Source organism: Nomia melanderi, chromosome 2 (assembly GCF_051020985.1).
Source record: "Nomia melanderi isolate GNS246 chromosome 2, iyNomMela1, whole genome shotgun sequence".
Lineage (NCBI taxonomy): Eukaryota > Metazoa > Arthropoda > Insecta > Hymenoptera > Halictidae > Nomia > Nomia melanderi.
Genome location: NC_135000.1, coordinates 28,731,740 through 28,753,037, shown reverse-complemented (window position 1 = coordinate 28,753,037; position 21,298 = coordinate 28,731,740). Strand labels below are relative to the sequence as shown.

Sequence of the window (21,298 nt, the reverse complement as noted above, 5' to 3'; positions counted from 1 at the left end):
CGGCCGACCGACGTTTACACGAAATTCACGTCTTCATTTCCCGGGAGTCGCGAGATTTACTGCGATCCGCGCAGTTCACCGAATTTCTTAGTGGATTCATCGCGATCGTAAAGTCTCCCTTTGGATGTTTTAATAGCTTTATTTTGGGATTGTTGTTGAAATTGGTTCTTATGTACTCTGCTTTCGCGTACAATGTTGTCTTTGATGGCACGGTAACGTTCAGGTGGTGCTGATTTGAAGTATTTAAGCGGATGAGTAACTGTAGGCAAGCTGTGACGCTTAATATAGGAGGAAAACAAATAGAATTAGTGTCTGATCGTAAGTGGAGCAGGCAGTAGATTCTTGGATTACCACGTAGATTGCCAGGGTTCAATTCCGAGACACCTAAATTTGGTTTTTCGAGTAATATTTATTGTCTAGTACCATCAGTCTCAATGTCTGAAAGTTTTCTGAATGAAAATTGGAGATAAGTTTAAATAATTATAAATAAAAAATGTTTTGAGCATGCAGAATAAAAGGAGGATTATTTATGTTGTGACGTATTTCTGGATTAATCCAATGTCTGTCTAAGTTTTTCAAGTAATATTTATTGTATAGTACATCAGTCCCGACACCTGCAATGTCTGAAAATTTTCTGAATGAAAATTGGAGATGAGTTAAAGAATTATATAAATAAAGAAATGTTTTCAGTTGCATGCAGAATGAGGATTTCGGTGGCGACGTATTTCTGGATTAATCCAATCTCTAATTTATTGTGAGCGAAATCAGTTGGGTTTATGACCAGATAGGATTAAGACGCATGTGTGGTAGCATCCAGTAATCAGGTTTAATAGAGAACTCTGATTAGGATCAGAGGAAGTTATACTTCCCTTATATATGTCACCGGGTTATTTAAGTCCAGTCTATAATTTGAGCTTCCTAGTAGTGTGTGCTTAGAACAGTTAACAACAGGATAAGTTGTCTGATAAGAAATTGTTGAGTAATCCAGATTTCAGAATTAAAAGTGTAATTAAAAAAAAGGAATTTGATCTGAAAAGAAAACCATAATCCCATGATCCTCGGATCCTAATGAGAAGTACTCAAGTTGAAAAACTTTTCTCTGAAGAATCAGACTCTGCAATTCTGGACTAATACAAATCAGCACGCTTCGAGTCTTGACGCAACAAATGTCGCAGACATTACTCCGCATACGGCATACAAATTATAACGGAGTCGCGAAGCAACGCTTAACTAATCGCGGCTAATTAGCATGTGCCGAATCCGATTGCTGGAAACCTCGTCACATAGCGACGATCGAATATTCAAATACCTAACCCGGGCTGCTCTCATGGCGACATAAGTCGATTTCGGTACGCGCCATAATTTCGAACAGATGTTCCGAAATTTCCAGTCCCCGCATAAATTCGAACCGCGTATGTGCGAAACACGAATTCCGCAGACGGTCGTGTAATAGTCGAGCTACTAAATAATCTCCCTTTATGGTAAATACAATTAACCTCTCATTAAACGTTTCAGCTCCCAATTACAAATATACAAAAGAGAAAATCCCTTTTCGCCTCTACATCACTCCAACTTCCCATAATCAACTATTTCACCGACTTCTCCCACAATTCACATCGTACTTACAAACATTCCCAAACGAACCATTAAAACATATTAAACTATAATCCAATTAAACATCACACGTTCTAATGTAAAACCCAAGAACCCTTAATCTGTTAACTGTGGAATTTAATTTCAAAAACTTCCGATAATGCAATGAAATCAGATAATGAAGTGCATACTCGTTAAACGTAGGTCAAATGCGTCTATAATATATTTCAACGAAAAACTAATGCGAAACGAAAAACTAAATAATTCAGCATCGAAAGAAGTATCATTTCGATTTTAAGATGGTATATTCGTCGAACACAGTTAACCGGTTAACGAACCGTTAACATTATTCCCCATTATATCCTGTACAACTCATCGACAACCAATCGAGACCTCTTCGCTCCCCAACACAACATGAACAAATTATCGAAAGCTCCAGGATCGCCGAGGTACCCGCAAGAATCCCGTGGAACCGCGGTTTCCTGTTATTCTTCTCGATCGTCCGGGGCGGCACAATGCGCGCGTCGCCGGCTGATAACAATGGAATTATCGAGTCGCGGGGCGCGACAACAGAACGTCGGTCTTTTTGTTTCACTTTTTTTCGTCGGCGGGACAAAACGGTCGGCCCCGAGGACGGGGCGCGGTTCCTTTGATCGGAGTGGCTCGTCGATTACCTTTGTCCCGGCCGATATTCGCGGATATTACGCGGCCGCGATAAATGTTCGCCGGCGAACAATGCCGGACGACGCCGGTGAGATTCCTTCGGGCGGATTAACTTGGCACACGGGCCGGCCGAAAGAGACTTTTAATTGGGACTCTTTATAACGGCGTGAAAATCGACTTCGGCCCGGCCGCGGTTTCAATGGAAATAAAAGCCGCTGGCCGTCCAATTATTAAATGAAACTTCCGGAAACCCGTCCGCCCGTCCGGCTTCCTTTTCGCCAGCCTCGTTTCCCCGGTATTAACCGGACGACGATGAATGGAACGGGAAATCGGTTTGAAAATCCGCCCGGCCGAGTAAAATATTTCGTTTTAGCCCTTTGTGCCGGGACCGCGTATTTTTTCTTCGTTCCAACGATCGACAATGGCCGAGACCTTTTTTGCTGCTCGCCGAGATTGAAAGAGCCTTTTCACGTAATTTCAGCAGCGTTTATGACTGTCTCGGCTGTACGGGTATTCGATGTTTCTGAGTGTTTTGCGGGGAATCGGTATCGCATCGATGAGAAGCATCTTTAACCTCTTGTCGTACAATGACGAGTGAGACTCGTGATGAAGATTTCTGAACTAATTTAGGCGCCTCTAGGTCACCGAATCTTTTGACACAGTAACATTGTAAACTTTGATATTAAATATTAAACTTTGTACAGTGCACTCGGCAGTTTTTCACTAGAAATATTTGAACATTCGATGATGAGATACAGACGATATTTTGTGAAATTAACTCGAAGAGAAATCACACGTACATCGAGTAACGAAGTTACTTTATTTCTATGTTTTTCAAATTGATGCCTTATGCATAGTATAATATTAAATATCAAATTTTATAACTTTACTGTGTAAAATCAAGTGGTGAGTGAGGGTCACCTCTCGAGTGCAAAGGGTTAACCGTTTGAACTCTGTAGGCTCCAATATTGCACTAGTTATGATATTGAATATTTTAATGAATCAAAGAAAATTAACAATGTTATAACATTTCTTAGACCTTTAATTCCCTTCTCAGTAGAAACTTTGTATATTCGGAAGATCTAAGAATCTTAAGGTAGTTTCCTTAAAATTCATTAAAACATTTAACCCTTTGCACTCCAGAGGCGTCTCTAAGTCACCAAATGATGACACAGCAAAACTGTAAGCTTTGATATTAAATATTAAACTTTGTACAATGCGTCAACGTACGAAATATCGAAAGAAAATACTTCCCTTCCTCGATGCATGTGAGATTTCTTAATTCAATCTAAGATAGTATCGTCTCTATCTCAATAGAAAATATTCAATATTTCCAGTGAAAAACTTCTATGCAAAGGGTTAAGATTCCCTGTTTGCACAACGATCGAAAGCTTGCGAGTATACTCGCCGAACACCGTCGAAGGGTTTTACTCCGAGAGAAATATTCGAAGGAGACTTGTACTTCCGACGTTTCTGTTTCGCCGCGTCTGTCAGCTCCGTTTCGGCGAAGGTGGAAAGATAGGAGGCGATCGCGGCTCCTTTAACAGTTTCTTCGCGCAGAACGGCTCGGCGGCGTCGTTCCGCGACTGAAAATTGTTATCGGCGAGGTGCTCCTGGCCCGTTTGAATTGTTCGATTCACGTTTGGAACAGGGGAGCCGGTGCGCCGCGCAGATACGCTTCACGGAGCAACTTCGCTCTCCCCGGCCGTGCGCGCGCGATATTGTGCCGGCGGTGAATGCGTTTTCGAATCGCTGCTACTTCCGGTCCTTCCCGGCCAACGCTCTGCCGGCCGCTGATAAATTCCGCGGCCCCTTTTTCCGCTGGGAAATCATTACGCTAATGCGACCGCATAATTGATTTCACCGCGAGCAAATATATCTTCCACGAGACATTAAATAAAATCCATTTGTTCGCGGAATGGTCGCGACTTCTCCGGACCTTCCAGCGGGAAATCGAATGGCTCGATTTATGCAATTTCAAATGGAAAACGGTTATTCTTTGAAAAGAGAGCGAGGTTTCCAACGTATGGAACATTTCATTAGGACTCGCTAGAACCTATGCTCTAAACATTGATACTAGAAATGGAGCAGTCGAGTTTCAATATCTCATGGAAACTTCAAGAATGTATCTAACGAAACTTTAATCGATTCAGCATCTTACTTCGATAGTTTCTCGAAGCATCCGGTAGCTTTTCAATAATCGCAAAAAGAAATCGACGATAGGTTATGTCGATTCGCCTAGTAATTCTACTGTTAACTCCTTGGCGTACTATTTACTTTCGTTACTGAGCTCGTGTAATGTTTTACTATCGACAATTTATAAGAAATACAAGAAAGTTTTCCATTCTACTTGGGGTGGAAATTTCATTTGAAGATATTACGTTGATAATAGCAGAATAGTTGTTTGCCTTGATCCATGGGTAATGAACAACATTGATTCTTGTTAAATTAGTTTCGAAATCTTCATCACGAGTCTCACTTCGGGATAATCACCTATGATCACTGATGATCGTGTAACAAGCACGATCTACTCGTTCGTGACGCGCGAAGACAGTCTCGGCAAGGCGTGACCGTCAACAAATTAAACGATAAACTCGGTTAGCGCGATCAGGTTATCCGCTGCGTGTCAGGGAATCCTCGATTGCGCTTACCCATTCCCTTTGACCCGTCCGCCCTTTGAAATTCTTCGAAGCCTCGGGGGTTGAACAGTGCACGCGGAAAGAGCGCCGCGCGCCGGTTTATTTGTTTAAAATGCACCGGCAACTCGATTACACGGGGCGGCGCGTTTGAACGCGAATTTTCTTTCAGCCACGTTGCGAATTCATTTTCCTCCGGTAATTATTGCTTACGAAAATGGACGGCTGATGGCTTCGCGTGTTCCCGGGGAGAAATAGAAATCCTGAGAACGAGTAGACGTTAATCCCTCGCTTTCGGAAGTGCTTCGTTGTGTATATTCATTTTCTAATGGAATATTGATTGATTCATTCAACGCGTTATGGAAAAATAATGAGAATCCAGGGATGGAACTACTTCGTTCCAATATTTCCTACGTCGACTGATAAAAATAGATTTATCAACGAAAATTCTATCACAACAGAAATAACAAAAATTATATAATTCCATATTTATAAAAATAACTAGAACCCAAAGAATACTATACTCCAATATTTCCTACTTTACTTAATTATATCACAATTCTCCATCTTTACTGTCTTCGTATCACTTCGATTCACTATCTTCACTGTTTAATCGTATTACAATTCTCTTCAACGATTAACAACAAAAGTAATAACTAAAATTAAATGAAACATACTATTACAGTTACATAATCAATCATTGAAGTATAGTAAATCATAGAAAATTTCATATTAAATATGAATTAAATATGAAATTTTATAATCCTGCTGCATCGAACCTGCAACTGTAAGTCGTCCCTCGAGTGCAAATGCTTAAGCCCCCTCTCGTCGTTCATCGGTGCAGATTATTTAAGGATCCTCCCCCTTCCTTTTCATCCCCCGTCCCGCCCCCTCGTCCGAGGGGTGGTTCTTTCTCTTCTTTTTCCCTTCTTCGGGGTGGAACCGCGAGAAAGGGGGACGACGACGACGACGACGACGACGACGACGACGACGACGACGACGGGGCCATTAACGTTGCAGAGGAGCTCTGGCGGGGGTTGCACGCGATGGAACACGTTTTACTTCGGGCCGCGGCTTTTCTCGGTGAAGCGGCGAATATTTTCAGTGCCGGCACTTTACTATTTTAATTTTCAATGCTCGCCGGAAAGTAGGTCTTGCGTACTTCATTCCGGCGGCCCTTTCTGCGAACGGGAAAGGCCGCGCCCCTTTCAGCCGTCCGTGACCCGTGCGTTATTTGTCGACGTTCGCTTAATTAACTTAGCTGCCACGGCCGGCGGGGGGTGGCTGGCTAAGAAAGCATTCACAGTTGCCAGTAACGTCGAGTCAAATCGAAGTCTGTTGATCGTCTAGCGGGTTTGCCGAGGATCAACGACCTTAACGCTGCAGATCGAACTCCGTCTGATCAACTCTGAGCGATTGATAGTTCAAAGGGATCATGAATCACGAAGAGTTACATTGCTGATTTGAGTTTTTTGAATTCACCCTTTGTCACCGAAAGTTTTTTACTGGGAATATTCGAGATTTTCCGAGATACAGACAACCTAATCTAACGATAGTTCACAGATAAAAGCAACTAAGATATTTTACTTAAATATTTCACATAATGATACAAAGTTTAATTTAAAGTACGAAATATTTGACTTCATAGTTTTGCTGTATCAAGTCGAATGGTGAGAGTCACCTCTCGAGTGCAGAGGGTTGAAATTCTCTTAGAGATTGGAAGACGTTTCACGATAAATGATTCGATCGCAATGGATGTTTGTTTCAACTTGACTGAAGGAATGAGCAACAGAGAAAAGAATCTTGAATATTTTATATAATTTGATCGTAGCAAAGGTAAATAGCAACAATGATTAATTCCTTGGCATCAGAATTCTTATACTGATTTTTGTTAACACTAGGTTCACGGAACGCGTCAAATTGACGCATATTGGATTTTAGAAATATTATTTTGTATATACTGATTTTGATTGATGCGATCACACTGACATGTACCCCAATTACCTACTGTCAAATCTCCAGTTTCCACAATCTAAATAAACGAGCAATTCTTTTAGGAATAATAGACTGAAGTGTACAATAAATTCCCGTAAACCTAGTGTTAACTTGTTTATGTTATCAATATTCTTCGACAGCAGTCAACATATTGTAATTCTTCTCAAGCGATTCTGAAGCGTCGTTGGTGACGTCATTTAAGGTGTTAAGAGAATTTGCCGTAGAAAGTAGGTAATTGCATATTACATCGTCTCTTAGCATCGATGATCGTCACTGTGAACCGAGCCTAAACGAGAGGGACAATCGGAGAACTCGAGAACCCTTTCTGACCCTCTGTTCGTTCCGTTATCGGTTTCGCATCCGCGTTCCCTCATCTTCCTTGGATTAATCGTCGAGAGGCACGCGATACTTCCGGCCGCGTTCCCGTGTCCCTGCACCGATGGCATTTCTCGGTTTTCGAGTAGCCGACGTTTCGTTCGTGTTTCTCTTTCCCCTTGGAATCTCGCCGTTGGATCCGAGCCGGGAAAGCCGTGCTCGAGGAGACGGAAGTGCAGGGTTTACGGAGATAAGGAGCGAGAGTGTCTGGAAGAGTTAGAGCTTAAGGTTTCTTTGCATGTGGTTGCTGTATCTTATCGGTGGATCGTGCGGTCTACTTGTTTCTTCTTGTTGACGGTGCTGCTAGGTAGGTGTGTGTGTGTATACGACGTGTGTCGATGTGTGTCTTCGGTTTAACAGGAATGTGTACTTTAGATGCAAAGCAAAGACGAGGAATATAGAGCCGAGGTGGATGCGAGGAATATAGGAATGCAGGGCTGAGTTCGGGGATTGGGAATAGAGTTAAGTAAGTTTATGTTCTGGTTAAAGTGTAAAATGTCGGAGAGATGGGTAGGCAGTTTGTCTGCGAAGAATTTGGAAACTTTGGCGCGAGGACGTTTGCACGAGGAATAGAGGTAATAAAGCTGTTCACTGAGTGGGCACCGATGGTCCATGGCATTGAGGCTTGGTCTACCACTGGGTGGGCCCGTGTTCGATTCTTGATTTGGGAGATTCCGTTTTTCTGGGAGTTTTATTTATGTTATTAATTACTTTCGACGTTTGTGAGATCTTGAAGGTTTGAATATTGTGATAGAAATGAATTGAATTATATGTAATTAAAAATAATAATTGGATGATTGGTATTAATAATATAAGACCAATAATTAAGAGGTCTTAGTATTTCAGGATTCATAAATTCGGTCAAGGGTTATTGGTAAAAAAATTCCAGTACCAAAATATATATAAAACAAGTTAATTTAATAATAATTAGATTAGTTCTACCTCAGGTAATTAAATAAAAAAATTGTACACCATTCTGCCACCAAACGTACTTCGAATTCGGATACTTAATTAGAGGAAAGGTTAAGTAATCCGTATGACCTGTCTCGAAGCACAGAGTTTTATAGAGTGTTGTGTTGTGTTATCATCATCATGTAACAGGACCTAAATTCTAATCCACAATACACCACAGGACTTTTGAACAAGAAACACACAACACTCTCTTCTCCTGAATGGGAATACGAAAATGAAACAGGTCAGAAAAAAGAAACAAAAGTATATTCTCTTGTCGCGAACAATATATATGTACACGGGTTTTACACGGGTTCTTTCAACGCATTTCAAAATATTCCACCGGAGGAATTATGTTTCCGAAACAAGGGAGTTTCCGTCGGGGTAATTAGTGTTATGGAATCAAGGCCGGTCCTCGCAAGCGCGCATCCGCGTCGATGGTTAATTAATTCGATACGAGACAACAACACGGTGGGTAGTAGTAGTAGCTGTCGTCCGGCAAGCTTGGATAAAAACTGGGTATTCATAACCGAATTAATTAGCAGCGGCGATGTCGATTAATTCCCTGCATGAATCGGATCATTCCGCGTGTCTGCCACGGTATATATCACCGTACACCGTATTAATAATCTCTCTACCCAGCTTCGGCACGTTTTGCAACATACACAACGTTTCAGGTTATTACAAAATTCAAGAACGTGTAGACGCATCTCCAATCATTTTCCATTCGAACACCCTTCTTCCATACAATTTCCAGTTTCTTCAATAAAACTAACGCACGAAGACTAACAAAAAGACCATCTAAAGTAATGCTCTGTGGCTCCAAAATATTCTCAAATAAATAAACAGAGCGTCATATTAACCCTTTGCACTCGAGAGGCGACTCTCAGTCACCACTTGATTTGACGCAGTAAAATTATAAAATCTGATATTTAATATTGAACTTTATATAATGCCTCGATACACGCAATATTAGAATAAAATAGCTTTCTTCAATGTACTTGTGATTTCTCTTCGAGTTAGTTACGAAGAATATCGTCTTTGTCTCGTAAAATACTGCTAAATATTTCTAGCGAGGAACATCCGAGTTCAAAGGGTTCACCTGTAATCGAATGAACCAACGTCGACGTGAACCTCAAAGTGAGAAACCAACAGCACGGACCGCAAAGGGTTAAACTATACCCAGTCGAATGCGGAACCCCACATAAACAATTTCAATTTCCTTCTCGCTCCAACCCCGTTCCGCATTGATCTTCGTCGAACCCCTAGCTCGCGTTCCCAGCACGCTCCTCGTTTCTTGCAGATGCACCTACTCGCCGCGATTAATCTCGCGCGCAACCTGTTAACTCGTTTCTTTTTCCCTCGGCTCGCGAGAGATCGTTGGACCGCCGCCAGGAAATTTCAGTTTCCCGTTTCCGGTGGCGCGCGCTCTTCGCGAGGCCCGCCGATCGATCATCCCGGGCCGGCCGGCCGCTCGATGACACGCTGCCTTCCGCGTCGTTGCCCGTTTCCGGTTCCCTTCTTCCACCGGATGACCGATGCGCTCGTGCCGTCCTCTCCGCTCGCCCCTATCGTTGCCGCGCTTTTTCGCCCGGGAAACAGCTTGCTTCGAGGGACGAGCACTGCGCCACGGCTTTCGTCCGCGACAATGGGTTCATCGTACGTACCGCTTCTGTCGGATAGCGATCGATCAAAACGCTCTGGACGCTTCGGCGGGAGATTTATCTGCGAGAGCGGTGGACATGGAAAATTGTAGCGGAACTGCGAGAAGATGACGTGGAACTGTTGCGACCGTTTGACAGTAAAGCTTCGTACTGTTTCCTATATTCACTGCGTAACCGTGTAACAGTTTCGACAAACTTTGACGTATCGTTTGAAGATCCGTTCAATAAGACTTCCTTCAACTTCTTTGAAACGAGTTTACAACTGAATACTTGCTTGTGAAGTTTCTTTCACAGTGTTTTTCTATATTCTCGTGTGAAGTTGCGCTTTGGAAGTAATTTACTTGGGTATATAACGGTATTAACCCTTTGCACTCGACGATATTTTTCATTGAAAGTATTCATTACTTTCTGACTAAGTATTAACGATATTTTCTGCAACTAACACAATTGATTATCTTATATAAATTAAGAGACAGAACTATTTTACTTCGATGGTTTATGTGTTGGTACAGTACACAAGGTTTAATATTGAATTGAAAATTTTATAAGTTCGCTGCGTCGAATCAGGTGACGACTCCCAGTCATCAGATGAGTTAGAGCAACATTAGAAACTTTGGTATTTACCATTACCATTTAGTATGTTGCATCGATACGCGAAATATTGAAAGAAAATAGTTCCTTAATTCATATGTTATTTCTTAATAAATTCGTTTCAAAGTATCTTGTCTACATCTGACTAGAACATATTAGATACTTCAATTGAGAATCTTGAGTGCAAAGGGTTAAAGCCTGAACAAACATTTTGGGTATTTATATAAGAGATTCTATCAATTCTTATAGCTTCTTTATGTACGCGAATCACTGATACGATATATGAATGCAAAAAATCTCGTAGAAATGGTTTATGTAAAGAAATTGTGCATAATGTTTCTGGAACGGAATCCAAGTGGTTCTTGCGTATTTCTGGAAACAATCCATCGTTTGTCGGTCTGTACAGCTCGGTCTGTTTTTTTTCAATGGACGGTAACGTAACTCAGCGTTTCCATGCAGTTCTTTTTTGTTTCGGCCACGGCCGATCCTCTTGTCTTCGACTTCTGTCCGTCCAGCGCCGTTTAACGGGATTTGTAACATCGCCAAGCGGAACTGTTGTTGATGTTTTGCGCCGTGCCGGACCTCCATTGTCTAACAGACATATTTGACAACCGGACGTTTCCACGGCGCGACCCAGTTTTTCCGTGGTCCCTTTGATACTTAAAATATGTCTAGTCCAGTTTCGGTTGGCGGTGGACTCGTTTCGCTTGTCGATGCTTAGGGATGAAGGACGACTAGCTATTTTTCCATTGTACGCCCAGCCCTCTCGGAACAAACGACATTTTGGAGACACTGGATTTTTATATACGAGATAGAAATTTATCGATATATAATGCTCTGACGCAGCAGAAAATATTAAATTTGACAAGCGGGTTAAACGGACCGTGTGATATAATGTATTAATAGTATTTAACTCTTTGCACTCGAGAGGAGCTGTACGGTCGCCATTTGATTTGACCCAAGAAAATTTTAAAATTGAAAATTCAATATTAAATTTTATATAATGCAGGAACACATGGAACATAAATAGTTCTGTCACTTAATTTATTTAAGGTATTTCGTTATTCCAATTGCAAGAAATACCATTGACATTTCGTTAGAAAATAATGAATATTTATTGAGAAAAATATTCTTGAGTGCAAAGGGTTAATACTAGAACTACCGAACATTTAATGTGATTAATATGCAATTCCTATAAAAATTGTAACAATAGATTATTTTCAGTTTCTTGAGACATTCATTATACTGAAATGAAACTATTTATCTTCAAAATCATTTCGAATATTCAATGCTTCGAAGATATCAATAATTGCCAAACAAAAAATTCGAAACCAGTCATTTTGACTGATACGGTAGTTCTAGTGTTAAATATATTTTATTAAAAAAAAACATAGGAATAGATAATTGAATAGAATACAAATAAATAGAAACGGTATAGCTCGCAGTGTACAGGTATTTTCTTTTCTCACGTCAACGCAACTCTCTAAAAATTCTCGCCATCCCTTAAAAATCATTCTCTCCCTACAAGCATTCTTACATTCACTCTTCTTAAAAATACTTTAACCTACGCTAAAAATCCTAAATACTACAATACTACAATAAGATGATATAATTATTCAAGCAACAAAATCGACAATTAGTTCTCTTTTTCTTTAGTATTCAGGAGTTTAGTATTTATGAAAGCTTTGAATACAATAGAACATTCTTATCTTCAAAGGGCTAGATTTTATTTTATTCTTCAAGAACGCCGTTACGTTTCTAGTATTTTGAGGTTCGAAAATATTCCATCGTTCTTTTCGAGATTTTTGGCTTAGAGGAGGAAAGGGTATAAAGTATAGTGACATTTATAGCCCGCAGTTTCCTTTGATCGCATGTTTTAAATTCGCACTGCGGTGCTTTGCGTCTATCGCAGCCCTTTTCACCAGCTGCTCGAAACAACCGTTGTTTATGGAAAGCGTAATCACACAGTGTATCGAGGAAATCGAGTACGCATTAATATTGACGAAACGTGGCAACGGTGAATCATGAAATGACGCGTTGATCGATTGAAGAGAATTTTGCTAACTGGACACAAACGCGTTTGTACACCTTTGTTTGACACTAAACCTACTAGACTAGTTATGATTAATTCCTAATTTCTTCTTTTTGCAATCATGGAGAAGATAACATATTTCTCTGAGAAATTACCAAAGAAATTGATTCAGCAATACAGCATCTGAATTGAAAACTAATTAAAGTCTCAATAGATGCACTTGAAGTTTCTATACAGAAATTCCAAGAAGCTAATTTAATTGCTCGATAGGTTTAGTATTAATATTCTAAATAATTGATAATGGTATGCAATAATGAAGACGAAAAGTGTAAGTGATGTATAGAATTTAGCGTTAAAATTGACACGTCTGATACAGATAATTGCTGAGAAGATTGAAAGGTATTTTTACTGATGTGGTGACTGTATTGCTAGTCACTTGAAAACTGCTGATCTGATATTCCAAATATCAGGCATTATTCAATGCCAACAATCTTCTCGCTGTTTTCTGAGAACACTCGAGTGCGTCTTCATCGTTCGCTCCATAAACTATTCCATCAACAAGCAAGACCAACCAAGCCCTATTTGCTTTGAAACAACCGAACTGCTTCACGTCGTTTCCGGCTCCTCATTTTCTCAGCCATCTGTCGACACGTTCGATCCCGAAATCAAACATTCACGAACATTCGGCAGTCTCGCGTTTCCTGGTTTCATAAATTTAGCGATCTAGGAAGAGAGAAGACGCGGGAAGGGTAGCGAACAGTGTTCATCAACGTTTCACCCCTTGCTTTAAGATTTCCTTTTCAAACGTGTTCGCTAGAATTATTCACTCGTTGACAATCTACTGGAAACAATCTGTTAGAATTGTTTACGCTGTTTGCTATTAGATAATTGTCTTTGGAATATGTTTCGAGTAAAGCACTCAAAGTAATACAAAATTATAAGAAATTAAATGTGAAAGGGTGAACCCTTGGCGCCCCTATTTTATTCACAGGTGTGCCTTTGGGTCGAGATATATCAAATATAATATATTATTATGCTGTTCCCAATATTGTCAATAAAAATAATTCTTTATACTGCTTTCTACAAGCTAACCATCTTCCAAATTACATTTCAAATGAAACATTTCCAATAATACAGAGTTATCCAGAAGAATCTGCAAAAGGAACAGTGCAAAGGTCATGTCCTTCTCTGAGTACACTATTATTTTACAATCGAGAGATATCGTATTTAGCTACATTTTAGTTATATTAACTTCAAAAATGTTTAAATAAGGCTCGCGATGAAGATTTCTAAACTGATCTAACAAGAATCAATGTTGTTCATTACCCACGGATCAAGGCAAATAACTATTTTGCTATTATCAATGTATTGTCTTCAAACGAAATTTCCATTTCAAAAATGGAAAATTTTCTTGTATTTCTTACAAATCGTCGATAGTAAAATATTACACGAGCTTCAATATTCAGAAATATGTGATGTTAACACCTTGCTGTAGAACGACGAGTGAGACTCTCGATGAAGATTTCTAGAGTAATTTAAACAATCTATGCCCATTACCCACGGATCAAAGCAAACTAATTCGCTATTATCAATGCATTATCTTCAATCGAAATTTCCATTTCAAGAATGTAAAATTTCCTTGTATTTCTTACAAATCGTCGATAGTAAAACATTACACGATCCCAGTAACGAGACTAAATAGTACGGGTTCAGCTGTAATCGAATGAGCCAACGCCGACGTGAACCTCAAAGTGAGAAACCAAGAACACTTCGGAGCGCAAAGGGCTAATAATAGACGGACGACTGCATAGACCGGCCCGCTAGGAAGGTTCGCGGCGTTTACCATATTTATATCCGGCGGTGCCGTATATTTTCGCGGTCTCGCGGCGTGTTTTCGCGTCTGCGAGGTGTCACGCGGGTGCCGGCCGTGCCCGCGGATGTTTACGCGGTCGGCCGCGGCCTGCGAAATGTCAGGAAGCTGTCCTCGAATACGGTTCCGAGGCGCTGCCTCGACCGCGTGCACTTTCGACGGCTTTTACTGCCTGCAGCCACGAACCCTCGCCGGCCGACGTCTGCTCCCGTTGTTTCGCAACAATGTCGCGGCTGCCCGACGCGAATCTATCGCCCTGCGGATCTAAATGCGCCGCCACGTGAGACCACCAACCGGCCAGCCTAGCCGAGGCAAGGCGAATCGATCGATCCGGCTCCCCTTGACTCCCGAAGTTTGTTTTGCGCACGCGATTCCGCCGCGGATTCGTTTATTCTTCGGAACGAAGGGCAGCTCGGCGATTCCTCTGTCGCGTCGCGAAATCGCTTTACAAGGGCTATCGACGATACCTCCTGCGAGGCGCATTAGAGCCCTGGGTATTTTTACCATAGGAATAAAAGCCCGAGGAACCGTTACTTCGCTAATTTAGTCGCGGTTGCTTCGGCGCGTTTTGCCAGTTTTGTAGATGTTCCGGCACGGTTTATTTAGTTTAGACATAGCTATCGGTGCGTAAAGATTTATAGCATGACCAATTATGACCGCTCATGTCTAAGCACAGTAATAAGTAAATTTTGGAAGCATTTTATTGCCAGCTGCAATCCTTAGATCCGATGTCATAGATGACCAGCTGTCGAAGCTAACATATCACAAAAAAGCGGCAGCTCAACGACCTAAACCCCGAGCGCACAGCTATCGGTACCTTTGCAGGTCAGAAGGAAAGACGTACCCCCTACCTCCACTACTGGTAATGTGAGCGTAGGTTAAAAAACGGCAATTAGCAACACCTCGAGCATTCTAGCCTTCTGATTTGTCGCTAAGGACACCGCCCTATCTCTGTATTTTTATATATATAGAGAGACATTGAGACAGAGAGACAGACATACGTCGCAAGTTTATTACTAATCACGCTGTACTCACTGGACAACACACACACCTTAACATTTGCAACCGTATACACATTCCTTTCACTCAATATTAAACAAATACAGTCCAGTATCAAACGAGAAAAGGAGAAGCCTTTTTTCATCACATCTATTTCACACAAGGTTAATTCGGCGTGTGAAAGTGTTACGCCACGTCCACTAATACTGCCTGGACAGCGTGTACGAACAGTAGATATACCATAGTTTTAACCTTACATCTGTTTGCCGGAAGTCGAGGCGATCCTTGGTTTTATCACTCTCTACGGTCAGTTGCAATCGGCAACCCCTCTAGGATCACTGGTCGAGGGGAAGTTAGTCCCACTCGAAGGAATTTGTTGCACGCGTCCACTACCTTGGAAGGCTACGAATCAGGCAGACTTCCAATTTTGCACACGCGTACCCAAAGGTTTATGAAAATCCACGCAAGATACGGAGAAGATGGATGTACAAGATAGAGTCAAGCTAGACAGAGGCGGAGTATACAGACATCGTTGTCGAGTATTACTGAATTCTTTTAATAAACAGCCAGTTATTTCCACTGAAGTAAATATTCATACAGTCCACTTCCAATCAGTCGCGTAAAGTTAAGTCGGCCTGCGACGTATGGGTTTCACTATTAAAATTTCGTACTCGTCCTCCATCCATCATCCTCCTCGCTGCTAAATGCGGAGGTCGAAGTCGAAAGCTGGAACTTCGGGATTATTTCGGCCCGGCCGATTTTTTGGCACGTGCCGTTGGTGTAATGGATGGAAGTTTCGGGTCTTGCGAGAAGTTCAGTTTGTAAACGAGTTTTCGTTGACTCGGAACTCCGGAGACAAGTATTCTCGAGCGTTCTGGGATCACGTTTGGAATCGTTGAAACTGTACGGGGAAGCGTGGTGCTACTGTTGTGGAGTCTTGTATATGAACTAGACGTTTTCATATATGTTTCCTGCATTACAATGTTCAGAGATATGTAATTTATTTATTTAGTATACGGGCTTCTATCCTTTGGTACACAAAAAGCAACAAACTACAAAGAGACAGGTAGATTACACAGAAAAGTCGTAGGAGGCCAGAGATCGCATGGTATGATTTCTAAAAGTAATAAGGGAGGAAGAAAAATTGAGATAACAGTAAAATCTTTTAACATTAAAAATTCTATTTAGATAATTGAACGTAAACCGTCCTATGAGCTTCAGTACGCAATATTAGATGGTGTTTCAGAGATGACCGAGATGTATTTAAATAAAATTTAGATAAGATCGCAGGACAGCAAGAGAGACCATTTAATATCTTAAAAGCAAAAATAAGATCAAATAATATTCTACGACTTTCAAGAGATAAAAAGTTAAGAGAAGATCAAAGCAAACTATTTTGCTATTATCAGTGTATAGTCTACAAACGAAATTTCCATTTCAATGGAAAATTTTTCATTTCTGCCAAATTGTCGATGGTGAAACACACGAGCTTCAATATTCAGAAATATGTGATGTTAACACTTTTCTATAGAATGACGAGTGAGACTCTTGATGAAGATTTCTAGAGTAATTTAACAACAATTGCTGTTGATTATTCACGGATCAAAGCAAACTATTTTGCTATTATCAGTGTATAGTCTACAAACGAAATTTCCATTTCAGTGGAAAATTTTGCATTTCTGCCAAATTGTCGATAGTGAAATACACGAGTTTAGCGAAACTAAATAGTCCAAGGGGTTAATTGTATCGCAAGGTAGAAAGGGAACAAACAGTAACAATACGTAAACCATGATCGAACGATCTCCAGCAACAGAAGCGCGAGGAATGAATATCAATTAATATCACGGTAGCTAACCAGCAAATTCCACTCGAGTTATCGAAACCATCAAGTCTCGTAGTGTATCATTGATAGCGAGCCGTCGTTGGTTACCCTTATCGTCCGCCCCCGTAGTCCCAGAATTTTAGGTTGCCGGCGTAAGGAGATTTCGCGGAAGAATTTCAACGACGAGATCCACGAAGCGAGATAAGGGGAATAGCATCGAAACGGGCGCGCCGCGTTCTCCCCGCGGGACGATTCAGATACTAATCCGGCGCGATGCAAATGGCCGGGCAGATAACGGTTTATTGTTGATTTGTATCGCGGGGCAGGGGAACGCAGGAGCTAATTCCGCGGACCGCGTTTATCGGCCGGAGAAATCGGCGAGCGTGGAGCGAAATTGTTGCACGGTTCTCGCGGTTTCCGAGGTTTCCGTGACGTTCGATCGTTTTATTCGACACGGTCCGCTGTACGGTCCTAAGTGGTCGGTTCCTGATGCTGGATCGCGGGATTTGCAGCGCACCGGAGGCGGCCGGGGCCTCGTTAAAGCGAAATAACGCGTTAATGATGGATTCAAGCGCAACGAGGTCGCGCCGCGGTGTCGTTTAACTCGCGTTCTTTATGCGTTCCACGCAACAAGCGCCCGCGGAACGGCGTAACTAGGGCTGCTAGCCGGAGATAAATGTTACAGCGTCGTCCCGTAAATTACATTGACGCGAAACACCGCTCCGACTGTCTGGCAAAAAATTTGCTGGCTCGTGGAGCGAGTTTTTGCTGAACGAGGATATCGCGGCGTAAGGAATTTCACGGGGAAATGGACGCGACTAATGCACCTGTCCGTTAAAACTGAAACTGTTCTACTTGGAATACCTTCGAGATGCTGCCTCGTGAAATACGCGTGGAAGGAGGAGTTAGTGGAGAGTCGACGGAGCAGGCAGTAGAGCTGTAGTCTGCTATCTGGGCGACCCGTGTTCGAATCCCCCCTTGTGTTCTGATTTCGTTTTTTCTGGGATTAATCTGGTGTAATGTATAATTATTTGGACTGTTATTTGAGTATTTTATTGTGGTGGATTAACCCTTTGCGGACGAAGATACTTTGAAATATACAAAGTCTTCGACAAATGAAGTGGAACGAAATATCTTAATTAATATTAGAAATTACTTAATAGGAAAAAAGGAAACTACGAGCCCCCTTCTGTTCTGATTTCGTTTTTTCTGGGATTAATCTGGTGTAATGTATAATTATTTGGACTGTTATTTGAGTATTTTATTGTGGTGGATTAACCCTTTGCGGACGAAGATACTTTGAAATATACGAAGTCTTCGACAAATGAAGTTAAACGAAACATCAATTAATTAATATGAAAAAAGGAAATTACGAGCTGATCTCTTGCTGTTAAAGTAATTAAACCATTTATTTGCGACTTAGTCTTCCAAATATGAGCACTCCATCTCTCCGAAGTGTCGACAATCGCCCGCAAAGGGTTAATAGAATTTATAATTGTTATTTGAGGTAATGAGCTTGAAATCAAATATTTATTATGTATAACTTGGGATATGGTATTGTATTGGATTTTCCTGCTTAGTATTCAGATTTTCCGTAGGATCCGATCAGATACTTGGAATTACATAGGAAAAGTCATCTCGAGTATGCATAAAATCAGCAACTACCGAGAAAGTAATTAAATCAGATATTAACCAAAGTATCTAAAATCCGAAGGAGATACTTATCACAAGCATTCACCAAGAAAACAGGAATAGCCCGCGAGAATGAGAAATCCTCGGGCGAAAGTACTCTCGAGTACTCTCAGGCAAATAGAGCACAACTAAATCTCTCCGACGAACTCAAATAATCCGCGAAACCACTCCCCAAAATGAAACGCACTCACAGTGACAAAAAATCCTCCGCATTCAAAGTACCGGCGCAAAAGATGTTTTCCCAAGGAAAAGTAAGTCAAGCGCGTAACACAGGATATTTCCCTTCCACTCTTAAATCCAAACGCGCTACTAAAAGGAGCCGCGTCGCAGAGGAAATTCGTCCGTAGACTTTCCCGCCGGAAAGTCGAGCTCAGACGTAAAGTTCCCTTAACGAACAGCTTTATCCTGCGTTATTTCACAATTACGCGGCGGCGTCTTCGCCGTTCCCGCGAGACAATGGCAGAGGAGAGAGAAGCTTCTTGACGTGCCACGGAGAAAAGTTGCGACGCGTCGTCGGGTAGGGTCTCTCTTCATCCCGCTTCGTTGAATTATCATCGCGTCTCGTTGCGCGCACTGCGGCGGCGTCGGCTGACAAACAGGCCGGTCCCCGTGTCACCGGAAACAAATTCGTGCCGCAGGATTCCAGCTATACGTGCAGGTCCGCCCTCAGTCTTTCGCGAACCGACGAATTCATTCTCGTGGCCGTGACAGTTGCTCGCAATCTCGGCTCCCTCGAAACTTCGCCGGCGTCGGGGAACAAGGCGGTGGCTTTTAAATCATCCCGAAAGTTTCGCTCGAACGAAACTTCGACGGTAGTCGAATCCGTCGCCCGCGGGCATTGTTTCAATGGAAACACCGGCGCGCCGCGTCGGCCGGCCGTTTCCGGGTCGCGGTAAACAATCGTTTAGCCGGCAAACATTCGATTCGCCGTTTACCTTTCCGCGTCGGAGCTGGAAAAGCGAGGCAACTCGTTTCGTATCGGCGACGCGCCCGCCGCCCCCGCTCCCGTTACGTCGACGCGAAACAACGGTCCGCGGGGAGAGGAGGGAAAATCCGGTGGGTTCTCGGGGGGCGTAATCGCCCCGGAAACGAGCCTGGACTCGCTTCGAACGCCGATTCGGCGTCGCGTGTTCGCGGCGTCTGAATGGCGCGCGGTAATTTCCCGCGGAAAATCGCTGCTAAAAGCTTAATTGACCGGGCGCGGCTGCGGGGGGGATGCGGGACGACGGGAGCCGGGCCTCCGGGCGGAGGGAACAAGGAGAAACAAGCAGACAATGCGTCGTTGTTAGTCTAATGACTTCTTCCGCGAGAATTCGCGTTTCCGTCGCGCGAGGGGAGCTCCGTCTTTCTCGTTTCCTATCTCTTGCTCTTACTCCCTCCGTCTTTGTTGTTTCCCTATCTTTCTATCGCCTTTTAACTCTTTCTCCTTTTTTAACTCTTCTTCTTTCCTTCGTTCTTCTAACCCTTTCTCCCTCTTTCTCGCTCTCGATGTGATTTGTCTTCTTTTTCCTTTGCACTCTTTATCTTTTCCACTTTTCCATCTCCATTTCCTTTCCTTGACGCGAAGTATCTTCTACTTTTCTCTCTCTCTCTCTGTCTCTCTCTCTCTTCGTCTCTCTCTCTCTCTTTCTCGATATGACGTGTTTTCTTTTTCCTTTGCACTCTCTATCTTTTCCACTTTTCCATCTCCATTTCCCTTCCTTGACGCAAAGTACCTTTCTCTCTCTCTCTCTCTCTCTGTCTCGATATGACGTGTTTTCTTTTTCCTTTGCACTGTCTTTTCCTCTTTTTGCATCTCCTTGTCTCTTCCTCGACGCGAAGTATCTTCTCCCTTTCTCTCTCTCTCTCTCTGTTTCTCTTTCTCAACGCGTCCTGCCTCCTCGTTCCCGTCGCTGGCAGTTCTCGCGGATTTCCAGCGGAAATGCGCGCGACAATGGGGTGACAATTCCCCGCCGCCTGGAAAGACACGCGGTCCCTCCTTCGCGCATCGCTTTCACTCGGCCCTTCCTCCCGGGCTCCTCCGACGCGAGAAACTTCCACGGGACTTTTCCGCGCCTCGAACTATTGTTCCTTGAATCGAGTTTCGTGTACCGCGGAACTTTTCCGCGTGGACGACGCATTCGCCCCGCCTGATGCAGAATGTTCAACGTGCGTCGAATTGGTTTCCCTTGCGCGACATGCATAGTCTAAGAACAATTCCCGGGGGACTGACGGGAGCAATCGTGACGTGGGTCGCTGGAAAGCGAATGGAAGCTCGTTGTCGAAGTTTTTCACCTGTTTGCGATCGCAGTTCTGAAATTTTGTAAATTGAACAAATTCACTATTGAGTATTGCAGTCTTTGACCGCTGGCGAATTATGAATTGCGATGAAACATAATCGAAAACATAGTACCCTTAAACGTAGTACAGTTTGTT

The 21,298-nt window shown here is 42.5% G+C and overlaps 1 protein-coding gene across 10 annotated transcripts in view; it reads left to right on the top strand.

The window, feature by feature from the left end:
* Shal (potassium voltage-gated channel protein Shal) overlaps positions 1-21,298 on the top strand; it is a 248,156-nt gene that overhangs the window by 129,916 nt on the left and 96,942 nt on the right. The gene's annotated exons all lie outside the window — the stretch shown is intronic.